General features: G+C 35.7%; 1 long non-coding RNA gene across 1 annotated transcript in view; it reads left to right on the top strand.

Annotated features, from left to right (window-relative positions):
* The first annotated feature begins 18,073 nt into the window (after positions 1-18,073).
* The window catches only part of LOC109026252 (uncharacterized), a 56,804-nt gene continuing 55,694 nt past the window's right edge, over positions 18,074-19,183 (top strand). Inside the window, exon 1 of the long non-coding RNA XR_008678168.2 lies at positions 18,074-18,250. This is a non-coding gene — a long non-coding RNA (uncharacterized lncRNA). The remainder of the gene's footprint in view (positions 18,251-19,183) is intronic.

Below are 19,183 nucleotides of genomic sequence, written 5' to 3'. Positions count from 1 at the left end.
ATGGGGCTTCATAAAAAGCCCAAACCTACAATTGATTGGAGTACCAGAAGGAGACAGGGAGAATGAAAACAAGTTGGAAAACACACTTCAGGATATGATGCAGGAGAACTTCCCCAATGAGCAAGACAAGCCAACATTTAAATTCAGGAAATACAGAGAACCATTAAGACACTCCATGAGAAGATCAACCCCGAGACATATAATCATCAGATTCTCCAAGGTCAAAATAAAGGAAAAACTGTTAAGGGCAGCCAGAGAGAAAGATCAGGTCACCTTCAAAAAGAAGCTCAGCAGAATAACAGTAAACCTCTCAGCAGAAATTCTACAAGCCAGAATAGACTGGGGGTCAATATTCAACATTCTTTGAAAAAAGAATTTTCAACCCAGAATTACATATCCAGCCAAACTAAGCTTCATAAGCAAAGGAGAAATAAAACCCTTTCCAGAGAAGCAAATGCTGAGGGATTTCATTACCACCAGGCCTGTCCTGCAAGAGATCCTGAAAGAAGCAGTAAATGTGGAGCGGAAATACTGGTACAGGCCACTGCAAAAACACACCAAAATGTAAAGGCCAATGACACCACAAAGAAACTGCATCAACTAGTGTGCAAAATAACCAGCTAGCATCATGATGACAGGATCAAATAACCAGCTAGCATCATGATGACAGGATCAAATTCACACATAACAATACTAACCTTAAATGTAAATGTGCTAAATGCCCCACCTAAAAGACACAGACTGGCAAATTGGATAAGGAGTCAAGACCCATCAGTGTGCTGTATTCAGGAGACCTATCTTACATGCAAAGACACACAAAGGCTCAAAATAAAGGTATGGAGGAAAATTTACCAAGCAAATGGAAAGCAAAGAAAAGCAAGGGTTGCAATCCTAGTCTCTGACAAAACAGACTTTAAACCAACAGAGATCAAAAAAGACAAAGAAAGGCATTACATAATGGCAAATGGAACAATTCAACAAGAAGAGCTAACTATTCTAAATATATATGCACTCAATACAGGAGGACCAGATTTATAAAACAAGTTCTTAGAGACCTAAAAAGAGACCTAGACTCCCACATTATAATAACGGGAGACTTTAACAACCCACTGTCAGTATTAGACAGATCAATGAGACAGAAACTTAATAAGGATATTCAGAACTTGAACTCAGCTGTGGATCAAGTGGACCTATTAGACATCTACAGAAGTTAATACTTCAAAGCAACAGAATATACATCTTCTCAGTGCCACATGGCACTTATTCTAAAATTGACCACAAAATCAAAAGTAAAACACTCCTCAGCAAACGCAAAAGAACTGCAATAATAACAAACAGTCTCTCAGACCACAGTGTGATCAAATTAGAACTCAGGATTAAGAAACTGATTAAAAACCACACAATTTAATGGAAATTGAACAACCTGCTCCTGAATGACTCCTGGGTACATAATGAAATTAAGGCAGAAATCAAGAATTTCTTTCAAACCAATGAGAACAAAGAGAAAATGTACCAGAATCTCTGGGACACAGCTAAAGCAGTGTTAAGAGGGAATTTATAGCACTAAATGCCCACATCAGAAAGCTAGAAAGATCTCAAATCAACATCCTAACATCACAATTAAAAGAGCTAGAGAGACAAGAGCAAAGTAATCAAAAGCTAGCAGAAGACAAGAAATAACTAAGATCACAGAAGAACTGAAGGAGATACAGACACGAAAAACCCTCCAAAAAATCAACAAATACAGGAGCAGGTTTTTTGAAAAAATTAACAAAATAGATAGACCACTAGGCGGACTAATGAAGAAGAGAGAGAAGAATTAAATAGACAATAAAAAATGATAAAGATGATATCAGCACTGACCCCACAGAAATACAAACTACCATCAGAGAATACTATAAACAACTCTATGCAAACAAACTACAAAATCTAGAAGATATGGAGGAATCCCTGGATGCATACACTCTACAAAGACTAAACCAGGAAGAAGTTGAATCCCTGAATAGACCAATAACAATCTCTGAAATTGAGGCAGTAATTAATAGCCTACCAACCAAAAAAAAAAAAGCCCAGGACCAGACAGATTCATAGCTGAATGCTGCCAGAAATACAAGGAGGAGCTGGAACCATTCCTTCTGAAATGATTCCAAACAATTGAAAAAGAGGGACTCCTCCCTAATTCATTTTATGAAGCCAGAATCATCCTGATACAAAAACCTGGAAGAGACATGACAAAAAAAAGAAAACTTCAGGCCATTATCCCTGATGAACATTGATGCAAAAATCCTCAATAAAATATTGCCAAACCAAATCCAACAGCACATCAAAAAACTTATACATCACAATCAAGTTGGCTTCATCGCTGGTATGCAAGGCTGGTTCAACATATACAAATCAATAAACATAATCCACCACATAAACAGAATCAAAGACAGAAACCACATGATTATCTCAATAGATGCAGAAAAGGCCTTTGATAAAATTCAACATCCTTTCGTGTTAAAAACTCTCAATAAACTGGGTATTGATGGGACATATATCAAAATAATAAGAGCGATTTATGACAAACCCCAACCAATATCATATTGAATGAAGATAAGCTGGAAGCACTCTCTTTGAAAACCAGTACAAGACAAGGATGACGTTTCTCACCACTCATATGCAACATAGTTTTGGAAGTTCTGTCCAGGGCAACCAGGCAAGAGAAAGAAATAAAGGGCGTTAAAACAGGAACAGAGTGCCTCAAGTTGTGTCTCTTTGCAAACAACATGATTTTATATTTATAAAACCCCACCATCTCAGCCCTAAAACTTCTTGAACCGATAAGGAACTTCAGCAGTATCAGGGTACAAAATCAATATGCAAAAAATCACAAGCATTCCTTTACACCAACAATAGGCAAGCACAAAACCAAACCATGAATAAACTCCCATTCACAATTGCTACAAGAGAATAAAATACCTAGGAATAGAGCTAACAAGGGAAGGGAAGGACCTCTTCCTGGAGCACTACAAACCACTGCTCAAGGAAATCAGAGAGGACACAAATAGATAGAAAAACATTTCATCCTCACGGATAGGAAGAATCAACATTGTAAAAATGGCCATACTGCCCAATGTAATTTATAGATTCAATGCTATTCCCATCAAACTACCATTGAGGTTCTTCAGAGAATTAGAAAAAACAATTTTAAATTTCATATGGAATCAAAGATGACCCCATATAGCCAAGACAATTCTAAGCAAAAAGAACAAAGCTGGAGGCATCACGCTACCTGACTTCAAACTATACTACAAGGCTACAGTAACCAAAACAGCATGGTACTGGTACTAAAACAGACATATAGACCAATGATGCAGAACAGAGACCTCAGAAATAGCACTACAAATCTACAACCATCTGATCTTTGACAAACCTGACAAAAACAAGCAATGGGGAAAGGATCTCCTATTCAGTAAATGGTGCTGGGTAAACAAGCTAGCCATATGCAGAAAACAGAAACTGGACCCCTTCTTTACACCTTCTACAAAAATTAACTCAAGCTGGATTAAAGACTTAAACGTGAAACCCAAAACCATAAAACACCTAGAAAAAAACCTAGGCAATACCATTCAGGACATAGGCATGGGCAAAGACTTCATGACTAAAACACCAAAAGCATTTGCAACAAAAGCCAAAATTGAAAAATGGGATCTAACTAAACAAAAGAGTTTCTGCACAGCAAAAGAAACTATCATCAGAGTGAATAGGCAACCTACAGAATGGGAGAAAATTTTTGCAATCTACCCATTTGACGAAGGCCTAGTATTGAGAATCTACAAGGAACTTGGGAAATTTACAAGAAAAAAACAAACAACCTCATCAAAAAATGGGCAAAGGATATGAACAGACACTTCTCAAAAGAAGATATTTATGTGGCCAACAAACATGAAAAAAGAAGCTCAACATCACTGATCATCAGAGAAATGCAGATCAAAACCACAATGAGATACCATCTCACACCAATTACAATGGTGATTATTAAAAAGTCAGGAAACAATAGATGCTGGTGAGGCTGTGGAGAAATAGGAATGTTTTTACACTGTTGGTGGGAATGTAAACTACTTCAACCATTGTGGAAAACAATATGGTGATTCCTCAAGGTTCTAGAACCAGAAATACCGTTGGGCCCAGCAATCCCATTACTGGGTATATACCCAAAGGAATATAAATCATTCTACTATAATTACACATGCACACGTATGTTTATAGCAACACTATTTACAATAGCAAAGATATGGAACCAATCCAAATGCCCATCAATTATAGACTCAATAAAGAAAATGTGGTACATAGACACCACGGAATACTACGCAGCCATGAAAAGGAATGAGATCATATCCTTGGTAGGGACATGGATGAAGCTGGAAGCTATCATCTCAGCAAACTAACACAGGAACAGAAAAGCAAATACCACATGTTCTCACTCCTAAGTGGGACTTGAACATTGAGAACGCATGGACACCGACAGGGGAACAAGACACACCAGGGCCTGTTGTGGGGTAGATGGTGAGGGGAGAGAACTAAAAGGATGGGTTAATAGCTGCAGCAAATCACCATGGCACATGTATGTATACCTATGTAACAAACCTGCACTTTCTGCACATGTATCCCTCTGTTTTTTTAGAAGAAATAAGGAAAAAAAAAAAGAAAGAAAGTGCCACTCTTTGGACTCATGGACTATATTTTCTTCCACTGCATCTAAGTGCCCTATGCATGAAATCCTACTACTGGTTGCCATAACTCCCTAATGCTGATTACTTTGATTTTCTTCAGTTAACTCTATTTGGATATATTTTAAGTTTATGCCTCATCTCTGTCTGGATAGACACTCTGGATTTAGTATTCATCCATTGCCTGACTCATTTGTTTATTTTATTTCTTTTTTAATTTTATATTTTTTAATTATTCAAATAATTTAAAATGATATTTGCCCAATGAAGTAATTTTCTCTTTTAGAGGTATCCAAATTGAAAATAATAGGCTTCTTCCACTTTTATTTACAAGATGTAAAGAAAGCCTCAATAAGGTAAGTCCTGAAATTGCTACCTCTCTTAAAATGCAGTCGGTATAAATGATGGTACATCACAGAGAAGGAAAGATATAAATTGCGCCCTGTAGACATTTATATTTGGATAAGGCTGCATGTAAAATCCTCTACACTTCAGATTCACACATTTCCTTTTGGGATTTAACCAGTTTGAAATAGGTTCTCTGTCACTTGTCAAATAAATCCTAAATAAATCAAAAGGCAGATCTAGAGTGTATTTTATCTCATCTCCTCCCTGTGATAGGCATCTATCAAGAGTTTTCCTTTTGTTCGTGATATTTTATAAATATTCATATCTATATAAACGCTTTCTATATTTTCATGTTTGTTGGGGAAAAATGAATCATTCTTTACACATGCCAGTATTGTAATATTTTTAATTTACCACTAATTCTTAGACTTTAATATTTTATTAAATGACTATATTTTATTTCCTAATATTTATATACCAAAATGTTGTTAACTATATATTGCTCTATGGTCTGGCTTTTTAAATATTTGAGACAAATTGCAATAAACATCTTTGTTCATTTATTTTTAAGCATAAGTATTTAAACATGGTGAAATAGAATCCAAAAATATGATTGTGTACATAAAAAGGGAGTATGGAAATATTTCCTTTTCAGAAAATTATTGTTCAGCCTTTTGACAACCATACTTTAGTTTCTTTCTTGGGAACCATTTGTTGCAGTTATCATGTAGTTTTAGTGGGGCTGATTCTACTCAGATTCAAAGCTGCCATTATTCAGAACACTCTTATCTGATATCATTATCACAGTCACAGAGAGTGGTTAAAACATTGATATGAGAACTTATAGGAATCATGAGATCTTATGAGACTTTTACTAAGATTTCTGGGAACGGATGCTGGACCTCTATACATAATGAAAGCTCCAGAATGTAAGTTCCAGACGTGCTACTTCATTTTGGGGATTCAATCAAAATTGAAGGTGTAGATAAAAGGACAGAGAGAGAGAGATTAATTGATCACTGTTGGCATTGTTTGAGTCCCAGATCAAGGTGACCCCAAAACCCTTCACTTTTCAGCCCACGTGCCAATGAATTTCCTTCAGGAGTTCACCCAATTTGAGTTAATTTTTTTCTCACTTGTTCTCAAAGGAATGCTACATGATAAAAAGAGTATTTAAGTACTTTTAAAAATAAAGAGGAACTAATTAACTTTTCAAAAATTTAAGTAATTATAGATCTATAAATTAATAAGAGTCCTTATATTTCCATATATTTGCCAACCAAAGATGCTATTCATTGTGTCAACTTTTGTCAGTACTCTGGGAAGACAATATCTCATTGGTGTTTTTGTCTGATGATATGGTTTGGCTGTGTCCCCACCCAAATCTCATGTTGAATTGTGATCCCCAGTCTTGGAGGTGGGGCCTGGTGGAGGTGAATGGATCATGGTAGTGGTTCCTAATGGTTTAGCACCATCCCCCTACTGCTGTCTTGTGATGTGATAGAGATCTCAGGAGATCTGGTTATTTGAAAGTGTGTAGCACCTTCCCTTTCTCTCTCTCTTCCTCCTGCTCCTGCCATGTGAGATGCGCTGGCTTTCCCTTTGTCTTCCACCATAGTTGAAAGTTTCCTGAGGCCTGCCAGCCATGCTTCCGGTACAGCCTGTGAAACTGTCAATTAAATGTCTTTTCTTTATAAATTACCCAATCTCAAGGAGTTCTTTATAGCAGTATGAGAATGAACTAATATATTTGAATTTCTTTCTCTGCGAATAAAAGCAAGCATTTTTTCCTATACACTAATTATTAGAATTTCATATTTTTCAATTGTCTGTCCATTTTTTTTATCTTCATCCTTGTTTGTAGAATACCCAATGTTATACTGGAGAACTTAAATGTGCTTACATCTATTAAGCAAGCCTGTTATGGTGCTAAACCATTAGAAACCACTACCATATATAAGAATAATGAGCTACTCTTCTTTTCCAACAATTTTTCTCAGGAATGCCCTCACATTCACTTTGTAGACCTACTGATCTCTGCTCTCAACTTTCTATTTTTTTCCTGAGGAATAATTTATAAAATGCTGTGCAACGTCTAACTGACATCCTCTGAAATCTTAATGCAGAAATGAGAGAAATATGCTATTTTTTGCACACTTTAAGAGTAGAGACTTCTTAGATGCTCTTCCAGTAGACTCAGGAATAACAGAGGACCCAAAGGCATGTTTTGTAGAAATAGAGAAATGGCATATTTAACTAATACAATAATTTATTATATCATTTCCCAATAAGTACTTTATAAATCGTCAAAGATTTGTGAATGTATCAAGGGAAACATATTATCCTGAAATCTGTTTTAATGTCTAACCTGAAATCAATACACACAGTAATTTGAGTTGATTATTTTCTGCAAAACAGAGCAGTCTGAGCACATGTCATTATGCATTTGGTGGGTGGCAGCAGCAGTTAGCACAGCTCAGGTGAGTGTTTGTCATCACTAATTGCTGTTTGATTTCACCATTTCACGTTTTTAACATTTCTATGCTAAATTTAGTCATATGTTATTATTTTAGTGTTTCCAAAATATGAGTCACTTTCATACTGCTTTTATGATTTTTGCCTGAAGCTGAGAAAGAAGCAAGAATAAGCATAAGGAGGCTGAGACAGAAGCATTGGGGATGGTGAAGACACTGAGGCTGTAGCAGGGTGACCTGAGGACACCAGGAGGGGTTGGGGAAAGAGCCAAGAAACCCATGTCCCCACTCTGTATGGCTGCACAGTGGGTCCTCCTGAAACCTCCTATATGCAGTTAATCTTAATCAAAACTAGATAAATGAACTTGAAGTGTCTTCCAGGTATCACATATCTTCTGAATATACCCAATTTGGCCCATCATCTGTTTTTTGTTTCTGTTTTTAAAAAATTAAGTTTTTGTTACCGTTTTTGTTGTTAACGTTGTTTGGATGTTTTATGGTCTATAAGATAAGAACGTTTTTTATATTTGCAAAAGCTTACGTTATAAAAGATTATATGGGGACCAACATTATAACATCTATTTCACTCCTTGGCCTGCAAAAATGTTAGCTTTCTGGTCTTTTATGAAAAAGTTTACCAACCACTGCAATGGATCACAGATGCCAGGAATCATTTCTGTAACTTTATTCAATGTCCAATTAAAATGGGCATTCTGTGCTATCATGCTATAATCAGGTTCTCAAGGCAATCAAGGCAGACTTGAGTACTATAAAAATGCTATTCATTTTGCTAAAAGTCATGTGATTTCTAAATATCAGGAAGAAAGCAATGGGCGTGAGCAATAGTATTGAAAATATTTACACAAATGGGCCCCTTATGGCCTGTGTTCTCTAATGCGCCAATCTTCTCAGCACTTCCAATGTTCTCAGCACTTCTTAAGTTTTCTGTTTGACACTAAAAATATTTTTTATTGATTTTTTTGTACTTGGAGTGAGGGGTGGGAAGGGCATTTTATTGAAATAACTATAGCAAGCTGTAAAAGGGAAGGTCAAGGTTAAAGAATATAATGAATGCCTATGAAAGCAGGTTATAAGTCAGTTAATAAATTAGAGGTGACGGATGACATCTATAGGCGCCTGTCTTCTGGATACTCTTGGAAGAATAAGTTCCTACTATGGTTGTCAAAGATTATGCATCACTTGAAGAAGTTCATGCTAATCAGTCTATGACTGACATTCTCCTTGGATCCCTACAAGTCCTTCACGTGAGGCTAAGTCATCACTGAAGAAACATAAATGGAAATAAATTAAATTGATTCTTTCAGCAAATTGGTTTGCAAAGAGCACATCAGCGAGCATCCTTCAGAAGAGTAAATATAAAGGAAAATATTTTGAACATATTTGAATTGTTATAAAAATAGGATCAACATTAGAAAAGTAAACAAAAGTGATGTGTAATATCTCCCAAACTATATTTTATTGTTAGTATTCAATGAACCAGAGCTTCATTGCTGTTGCCTCAACAAAATACACATGCTTTGAATTTGATTAAAAAAAATTTCTAACATAGAAAAAAGATATAACAAAAAGTGATTTCCCTGTCAACTAGCTTCACAAAAAGCATTATAAAAATTGTGTAGGCTTCCATTAATGGTTAACCCAGTCCCATTCAGATGAAACCACAATCTTGAAAATTTATTTTAGGTCCACTCCCAAGCATATCTCCAAGTTAAATTTAACTTTGTTCCAAATAATATATGATGTTGTTTGCCCTGCTTTATATTTTGTATAAATGATATCTCATTGGATATTTCCTACTGCATATTTTTAACTCAATACTATATTTTGGAGATAATAACACAAATTGCTCCAGTTCATTAACTTTTAGTGCTGTATTATACACATAGTATAAAAATTGTTTCCATGAATATCCTGGTATATATCTCCTTATGTACATGTGCAAGAGTTTCTCTTGTGTACATTATAAGAATTTAAATTTCTGAGACAATGGTTATGTCAATCTCATATAAGATATGTTCTGTTAAATTCTCTCCAATATGGTCATTCTAGTTAACTTTCTTCCCATTAGTCTTCAGCAAAATACAGTTTTGTTTTATATCACTGCTAACATGTGATATTATTGGACTTTACAATGCTTGTCAGTCTGTGTGATTTGAACTCTCTGATTAAGTATCCCCATGTGTGTGTGTGGCGGGGGGTGTTATTAATCACTGTTATGTTTCTTCTTCTTTAAATTTCCAGGACACATTTTTTTTGTCAATTGTGCTTTTGGGTAATTATCTTTTTCTTATTTCTATGTTTGATTCTTTATAGCTTCTAAGTACTAAATTTTGAGTTATATGTCTAGGCAAAACCTCTCCCTAGGCATTCCTCATCATTCTCCCTGTTTAAGGGTATCTTTTGATGGATAGAAGGTTGTAATTCTAATATACTCAGATTTATCATAATTTTCCATTTGCTCCATGCTGTTTGGATTTAAAAATTCTTTTTCCACCCTGAGTACAAAAATATCCTTCAAAATGTCTTGGAAAAGTTTTAAAGTTGTGCTTTTCACATTTAGATATATATTCTACTTAGATTGATTTATGTGTTTGATATGAGGTAGAAATTTAATTTCTTTTTTCCCACTTAGATATTCATATTGCTCAGCCATGCATATGAGATAAATTTTTAAAAATATTTTATCCTGCATGCTTAGTTGCTTTTAGTGGTAACATTAGTCCAGGTACCCATATACTCCACTACCAGAAACAATTGCTTGCTAAAAATTATTTAACAAATCCTATAACAGTAGTACTCTGTTCTACCTTTAATTACCTATTCTATGTAAACTACCATTGTTGTCTAGCCCTATGATAAATTATTTAAAGACAATCGTCAATATTTTATAATTTTCAATCACTTCTAGATATCAAAATCTCTGTGAAGTTTAACCCTCTATGAGTGTTACAATCACGGTGAGGCAGCTGATTTGCTAGATCTTATAAAATTAAGAAAGTTTTACACCAAGGTAACAGCTGGGCTGTGTTCTGCAACCTAAGTGGACATGAGTGAATGCTAGATCTTATAAAATTAAGAAAGTTTTACACCAAGGTAACAGCTGGGCTGTGTTCTGCAACCTAAGTGGACATGAGTGAATGCAGAATGAAGGACCACCCCAGGCAGAAGGAATGTCGCAGGCAGCACAGGTTCACAAAGTCCAGGGAGCGCTCAGCGAAGGAGGAAAAGGCAGGAGGTGAAGATGGGGCAGATTCTCAAGATCTTGAATGTCTTCTTGAGGAGTCTGGACATTATGTTACTGGCAAACAGAATTATGTATGAGTTCTAGGAGGGAACTTACATATTAAGATTTGTATATGAAGAAAAAAGCTCTGATAATAGAGTACATATGTGTATGTGCATCAGTCCAAGGCAAATCTGGAGAGATTGGAGTCTGGAGGCAGGGAAAACATCTTTTTAATGATGCAGCAATTCCAGCTAAGAGTTATCGAAGTCTTGGCATTTCTAAGGTAATGCCAAAGAGTAGGAGGGAATCTAAATATATTCAAGAACAATATAGAGAAGAGAAGCACCTACATTTGGTGAAAACTGAATGTGGTGAATGAGAATGAAGGAATATTTAAGCAATCAACCTGGTTTCTTCTTTGAATAGATGATTGATAGTAGACAGATAGCTGATAGAGTTGCAAACAGCAGGCCTTATACGATGAGTGAAAGCTGAGATAAATCCAGTTCACCAAAAAATTACTGAGGGCCTGTTATTTGTCAGTCTCTAAGAATTAATAGTATACACCTCAGAGAATACAAAGTTAAAATATACATAAACACTGCTGCTGATGTGTATGAAATAATATTTCCTCAATGCTGTTGTATGGCTCTTCTTTACTAATGAAATCAGAAAAGTAAAAAAGAACTTTCATTACAGGTGTAATGTAATATTAAATTCTAGATGTTAAATTGTGTAGAGTGCTATGAATATTTGGAGTTTATTCTTTGAAGCGTAATGGAATCATATACATTTAGTATAAATTCATCATTGTAGGCTGGGTGTGGTGGCTCACTCGTGTAATACCAACACTTTGGGAGGCTGAGGTGGCAGATCACAAGGTCAGGAGTTTGAGACCACCCTGACCAACATGGAGAAACACCTGTCTCTACTAAAAAATACAAATTAGCCGGGTGTGGTGGCACACAACCTGTAATCCCAACTACTCAGGAGGCAAAGGCAGGAGAATCGGTTGAACCCAGGAGGCAGAGGTTGAAGTGAGCCAAGATTGCGCCGTTGCACTCCAACCTGGGCAGCAAGAGCGAAAGTCCGTCTCAAAAAAAAAAAAAAAAATCATTAATGCAAAAAACTTTAACCTGAAGGAAATTCACAAAGTGCAGTCACTTGTGAATGGTTTGATGTGGGTGATATTGAGCTATACACTATGTTTTATCCATGTTTTCTATTTGTTCTATTATAAATATACACAAATTTTATATTCAGAAAAAAAGTGGCTCACGCCTGTAATCTCAACACATTGGGAGGCTGAGGAGGGGAGATCACGAGGTCAGGAGATCAAGAACAGCTTGACCAATGTGGTGAAACCCTGTCTATACTAAAAATAGAAAAACTAGCCAGGCGTGGTGGCATAGCCCCTGCATAGTCCCAGATACACGGGAGGCTGAGGCAGGAGAATCGCTTGAACCCAGGAGGCAGAGGTTGCATTGAGCCATGATTGCACCACTGCACTCTCCAGCCTGGGCGACAGAGTAAGACTCTGTCTCAAGAAAAAAAAAAAAAATTAAATTCTGAATTTTTTGAATGACATGGTCTCTCCAAAAATATTCATGCCAGGTCTTTTTGTTAATGAGCGACAGATAATTTTAACTATGTAATACATGCCTGACTCCTCTTACATACAATTACTTTTCTGTAGGTTAAAATCATGGCACAATGTTTCTCCTTGCTTCTATCTTGACACAGGGCTTTTTGCAGTAAACTCTGTTATTATTTTCATTATTTTTTAAGAAACAATTACAGAATAGACATTCTTTGAGGCAAGAATTGGGCTGCTATTTATCTTCTCTTTATGAAGATATGCTGAATAATTCTATTTTTTCACAAATTCTCATTCACAAAATGCTAGAGACTTGAGTATTTTTAAACAACCTGTTAATCTCCCCTTATGAAAAATCTGTAATGCTATCCTGGGAGACCACCATCTGTCAACACCTGATCTCAAATTACTCCTACTGAGAAATAGATGATGCCACATTGTTGTCCAGTAATGCACATGCCTTCCTTCCCTTACCAGCCCTGAAACTGACAAAGATGACTGGACTTTGCTCATGCTAACATCCCATTAGCTACACACTGCCCACTTTAATTCGCTCTGCTTGATGGAGAAGTGGCCTCTTAAAAGCCACTCAGTGCAAGCTTTATAGTCACAGGAATGGAGCCAAAAATAACTCTTATTTTCCACCTACTGTGCAAATAATATTAAAGGTGTATCGTCTCATGACTTTGTTGAAGGCAGTCCTGCTGGAGCTGGGAGCTGCATGCTCTCCTTAATCAAGAGCCCACTGTGAGCTGGGCCTATAAAGTCATTGGGTAGCCCCTGCCAGCAATTAACACACAACATGCTGACCATTCTTGGCAAACCTGAAGTAGGATTCTGGTGCCAGAAAGGCAAGATCAATCTTGAAAAGAGTGTGACCATCTGTTGGCACTGCCCATTCTTCCCACAGGGCTTAGAGATGGCACTAACACCCACAATGCCTGCTTGAATGGATAGCACTGCATTTAAATTTTTAATTGTAAAGAGAAGTTTTTTTTTTTTTCTATTTTGAGGCTTTGCTGCTCCCTGGTTCTACAAGACGAAAAGGCCAGACTTAAGTCATTAAACCCCACAAATGAAAGCCTTCTTTCTGCAAAACATTAGCAAGAAGTCTTTTATTTGGCTCATGAGAAACCAATCCATTGGGGTTTGTCTGGTAATGATAGTGGAAGTCAAAGCGATAACACATCTAGTACAGTATCACTTGACCCCAGGCTTCCTCTCAGGCTATCAAACTTAGCAAAGCAAAATACAGGACACCCTATCAAATTTGAATTTTAGATGAACAACAAATGTTTGGAGGTGGGCATACTTATACTAAAATACATTTATTTTTATCTGAACTTCATAATTAATTAAGAGTCATGTGTTTTATCTGCAATCCTATCCTAGGCTCACCTCGTAAGCTCTGTTTAATGGAACATGATATCCCACCCTCTTCCTACCTCACTGTATTTAAAAAACTATTCAGGAATTTTTTAAAAAAAATTTTACACACACACAAACACACACTATAAAGTACATACATGTCATTAATTTTACAGATACAGCTTGATAATTTTTATATACATACACCATACAGATCAAGATGTAGGACCACTCCATCATTCGATGAAGTTCCCTAGTGTCCCTTTCCAGTCTATACCCTCTCTCTTTCCCCCACTGAGGTAACCCCTATTCTTCTAGTCCTAAAGATTCGTTTTTCTTTCTTTTCATAAACCTCACTTAGATGGAATCTGATAATATGCACCTTTTGGGTCAGGTTTATTCTATTCAACAAAATATTCATGAAATTCTGCCATCCTGTCGTGTGCAACAATATTTTGCTCTTTTAAATTTATTTAGTTGTATGAGTATAGAAAAATTTATTTGAGCACTCACCTGTTGCTGAGTATTTATGTTGTTTTCAGTCTGGAACTGTTAGGAATACAGCTGCTACAAAGATTCTAATGCATTTGTTTTGGGATGTGTGTGTATATATGTTTATATATGTATGTATGTATATGCATCCCTGCAGATGCACATATTTAATAAATAAATATGGTTATTGAATAAAATATCAAAATTTAAAGATACTGAGCATTTTACCTTTCATTTAATAGGAAATTATTACTTTTTCTTTCCAAAATACAAATGAATAGTCTTCTTGGGGTAAGAGTGAGTCAGTTAGCTCTCTCTCCACTATTATTTCAAATCAGAGTATTGTTTCAGAAGACGAATTAAATAAAAATCCTCTTAACTATTGGATTTTATCATTCTAAAATTTTATTAGCAACAGTAGAGCATGAAATACTAGAAGCTCAAAAATTAAGCACTACTATCATCATGCCCACTACAGCCAACATTGGAGAGTATGGTTCTTTGGTTTTGAGTAAATTGAGAAAGAAAAATACATGTCACAGACCAAGGGTGGTCAGAGAGCATCTCACGGCTTGCTCCAACAGCACTTTCCAGAATACCAGATGGGCATTGCTACCTTTTCTGTTGCCATTACCACTTCATTTCACTGCCATTGTTAATGGTATTTCTATCATCCTCTGCTTAGATTACCAGTCCTGGCCATGCACAGTGGCTCACATCTGTAATCCCAGCACTTTGGGAGGCCAAGGCGGTGGGGATCACCAGAGATCAGGAGTTCAAGACCAGCCTGGCCAACATGGTGAAACCTCATCTCTACTAAAAATACAAAAATTAGCCGGGCATGGTGGCATACACCTGTAATCCCAGCTACTCTGGAGGTTGAAGCAGGAGAATCACTTGAACCCAGGGAGCAGAAGTTGCAGTGAGCCGAGATTGCACCACTGCATTCCAGCCTGGGTGACAGAACGAGACTCTGTCACACAAAGAAAAGATATTCAGTCCTATATGGTAAAGAATATCCTTTTTCTCTCAACAGAAAGTTCTGCAGTAGTTTCCTTATATGTTAACAATGAGATAATTTACTACAAAATAGGAAAGAATTGTTCTTTCACCTCACATGGACACAAATGAATTCTTGTCTTTCAGATTTCTTTGTTTATACTTTAGCATTTCCTACATATTTTGTTGTAATAAAAAAGTTAATGTATTTTTAAAATTTTCAAATAGACAATTATAATTATAATATCAACCACTAATATAACTTTTATGCTGTCCCAGGAACTGATTCCAGTATATATTAAATTATGTTACAAGGATAACAAACTAGAAATAGGTTTTTATTATTCTTATCCACACCTTTCTGATGAAAAATCCAAGGTGTGAGCTGTTAGGTTAAGTTGGTCAACATTACTCAACTAGCTAGTGGTAGATTCAGATTTATAAACCCAGGGTGTTTATCTTCAGATTTTCTACTCTTAAGGTGAACTATGTTTGGTTTACTTGAGGCAGTATTTTTAAAAAATAAAGGAAAAAGAAGACAAACATTCACCACAAAGGGAAACTCTACAGGTACAACACAGACAGCAGAAATGAAGATTCATTTCCTTCAGTCACTGCAAGTGCAATGACAGAGAATCATTTTCTCTTCAATTTCATATATCATTCCTAAGATTTCAGCTAAAATGGCAATTATAATAATGTATATGGAATTATGAATATTTTTTCCTACTAAATCTGACTGAAATGACCAACTATTTCTCAATAATGGGTCTAACATTAATTGCACAGACAGAGCTTTTCCCATCCTCGATGCTTTATGTACATTTTAATGTATTCTTTAAAAAAAGATAATAGATTTTTCAAGGAATCCTATGATTCATGCAATTTTCTAGATGGAAAAATGAAGCCCCAGAACAATGCACTGTAGAGCACAGATAAGCAGTCAGTAGAGCTCTCAAATTTAGGGGGATTATTGAGACTACTGAAAATTAAAAGTTCATACACACATAAATTCAAGAAAAGATTAGAAAAATTGTTCTTCATGTTAGTATTTATTTGAAGGCCTATTTTGATAAAACACTATTTTAATATCCTTCCTTTGATTTATTCTCATTTTCTATTTCTTATCATCAGTCTGAGTCCCAAATAGTGCAGCTGCATATCCAGCAGAGATTTCTACCCACCCCATCATCTGGACCAATGGACTTGAGCAGGATCATAAATGCATGTTTTGCTAAGGCTAGAATGCCAGTAGGGCCCACAATTTTGCTTTATTTTTTCTATTATTCAGAAATGATAATAAATATTCTGGGAATGTAAGAAACACCTTAAGCATTTTTCCACAGTAGGAGTATAGATGACCCTTAAGATACAGGGGTTAGGAGTGCCAACTCCCCTGCACAGTAAATAATCCATGCGTAACTTTTGATTCCCCAATAACTTGACTACTAATACCCTACTGTTGACCGGGATCCTTACTGATAATATAAACAGTCAGTTAACACATATTTTGTATGTTGTCTGTATTATATAGTGTATTCTTACCATAAAGTAAGCTAGATGGAAGAAAATGTTAATAAGAAAATTATAAGGAAGAGAAAATATATTTACTATTTGTTAAGTGGTGGTGAATCATCACAAACGCCTTCATCCTTGTTTTTTTCACACTGAGCATGCTGAGAAGGAGCAGGGGAAGAAAAGGCCGATCTTTCTGTCCCAGGGGTGATAGTGACAAAAGAAAATCCAAGTATAAGTGGGCCCACATGGTTAAAACCATGGTGTTCAAAGGTCAACTGTATTTGACATTTATATTATGCAAATACAAGTTTTGTGATATAATGTTATGACATAATGCCCAGCAACCATCAGCTGTTTGGTTCTCGCTCACTTAATTTTGGTTTTATTCAGATGGCACTTGTGCATCAGTGATGCTAAAGAAGATGATCCCCTCTCTGAAATCCAGAGAATAAATCATGATTAGTCTCTAAACCAGTAGTGTCAATTCCATTATTCTTTGCTAAGGATGGCTTTAGTTTAATGAATGCCATTTGGCCCAGTAAGCCATAAGAAATCTAATGCCAACTTCTGGAAAAGACGTATTTTTCTTATATAAGGACATTAGTGTAACAACTGGTGAAACCTAAATAAAATATAGAGTTCATTCAATAGTAATACAGGATACCAGTGATGTTTTCTCAGTTTTGACAAATATGCCATTGTGATATAAGATGATTAGCTCAGAGAAAATTGAAACTGGGTGTGAGTTTTGGAAAACTTATCTTTGTAACTTTTCTGTAAATCTAAAATTATTCCAAAAATTTTTTATTCAAAAAAAAAGACCATGGCCTATAACTAAAGAAAATTAAGAAAGTGGACCTGACAGATTTGGATTTAGGGCAATCCTAGAGCATGATATTCTTGGGTCCAGGAGACCCAGAATACTGGCTGCTACTCGTTAGAAGATAACCCAAAGTACAAGCAAGTAAACAAGACCGTCTTTGACCTTATCTGTGAGCCCAACTGATATGATCTTTATTGCTTTTAAATAACTCAGTATGGAGATATATTAGACAAGTTTAATTTTAATTATAATAATTTATTCAAACAAAATGATTGCAAGGGCATTGTCAAAAATGAAGATATTTGTACTACTGAGACAATCTCTTTTCTTTAATGTACTTTAATAGTATTTCTACCACTTGCACATTCTAGACATTGAAGGCACATAGTAATAACTATTTCTGTTAGTTATGTTGGTTGCCATGGTTACTCTGCAGCTGTGATGTAACAAAGAACATTATTAAGACTTTTTATGAAGTGGCAAATATAGCTTAGCCTTGCAAAAGTGTCATTAATAATTTCAAGGGGGAAATAGATGAATGTATTTATATTGGAAATTCAAAAAACCATATATAAAGAGGCAAAATTATGTGCCCTTGAGAAATAGGAATTCCTTTCCGAAATGAGAACATTTTCAGAATCATTATGGTAATCACCATTTTGCATTCAGTGGGTGAGTATGTTTGCATAGTATGGTACTTAATAATATATATATATGTGTATATATATACTTATATATATATGTGTATATATATATACATATATATGTATATATATAAAGTATAGGGCAGAAGTAACAGATGTATTATACGTGAGGAACAAAAAAAGTTTACCCAAGTGTTGTCCGCGAGGTTGCTGAACATATCAAATTCTTCTATATACTTCCCAATGTATATTCACACACTCCAGGATTGAAAAAATGTGGTGTTTTGAGCCACTGTTCTTGCTCCCCAGGGCCCTTAGGTAAATTGCCTTAGGAAGAGCAGGTAACCAACAACATCTGAAAAGTTTGAGTTTTAATAAATCTTTCATTTTGCCCTCCTCAACCTTCATTGAACAGCCCTTTGACATGTGATATGCTAGCATATTAATCGCAATAAGCTACTGCACACTAGATGCCAAATGTCAGGACCTTAATATGCAAAATACATTCTTCCTGCGTAAATGGGAACTTGACTCTCTTTGTCCTTAGTTCTTTGAGAGGGCTGATGTCATAACTTGACTATAAAGAAAAAATAATGCAAATAGAGCTATTTATTTAATTAGTAACAAGGGTAAAATCCTTCTAATACAACTTCATCAGAGGTCAGTTTGGGGTCCCTATCATAGAACAAGCGGATTTTAGGGACTGGCTTAATACTGATCTCTAGACTTCAATTTCCCACTAATAAAGGGTAATATAATGTAGTGTAAGACTTTGTATTTGTTCAGATATTTTAACTACTGAGGAACTAATATGCAACAACTGAATAAATAACTCTGCACTTAGTGTTACAGCAGCACAGATGACCTCTGATGGAGAAAAGGATCAACCGCAGCCAAATCAAAGGTGGAAATGGGCTATTACCATTCAGAGAATCGAAACTAGAAAGCTTCTTTCTATTTT

Source organism: Gorilla gorilla, chromosome 2 (assembly GCF_029281585.2).
Source record: "Gorilla gorilla gorilla isolate KB3781 chromosome 2, NHGRI_mGorGor1-v2.1_pri, whole genome shotgun sequence".
In the NCBI taxonomy this organism is placed as follows: Eukaryota; Metazoa; Chordata; class Mammalia; order Primates; family Hominidae; genus Gorilla; species Gorilla gorilla.
This window is presented reverse-complemented; position numbering and strand designations above follow the sequence as displayed.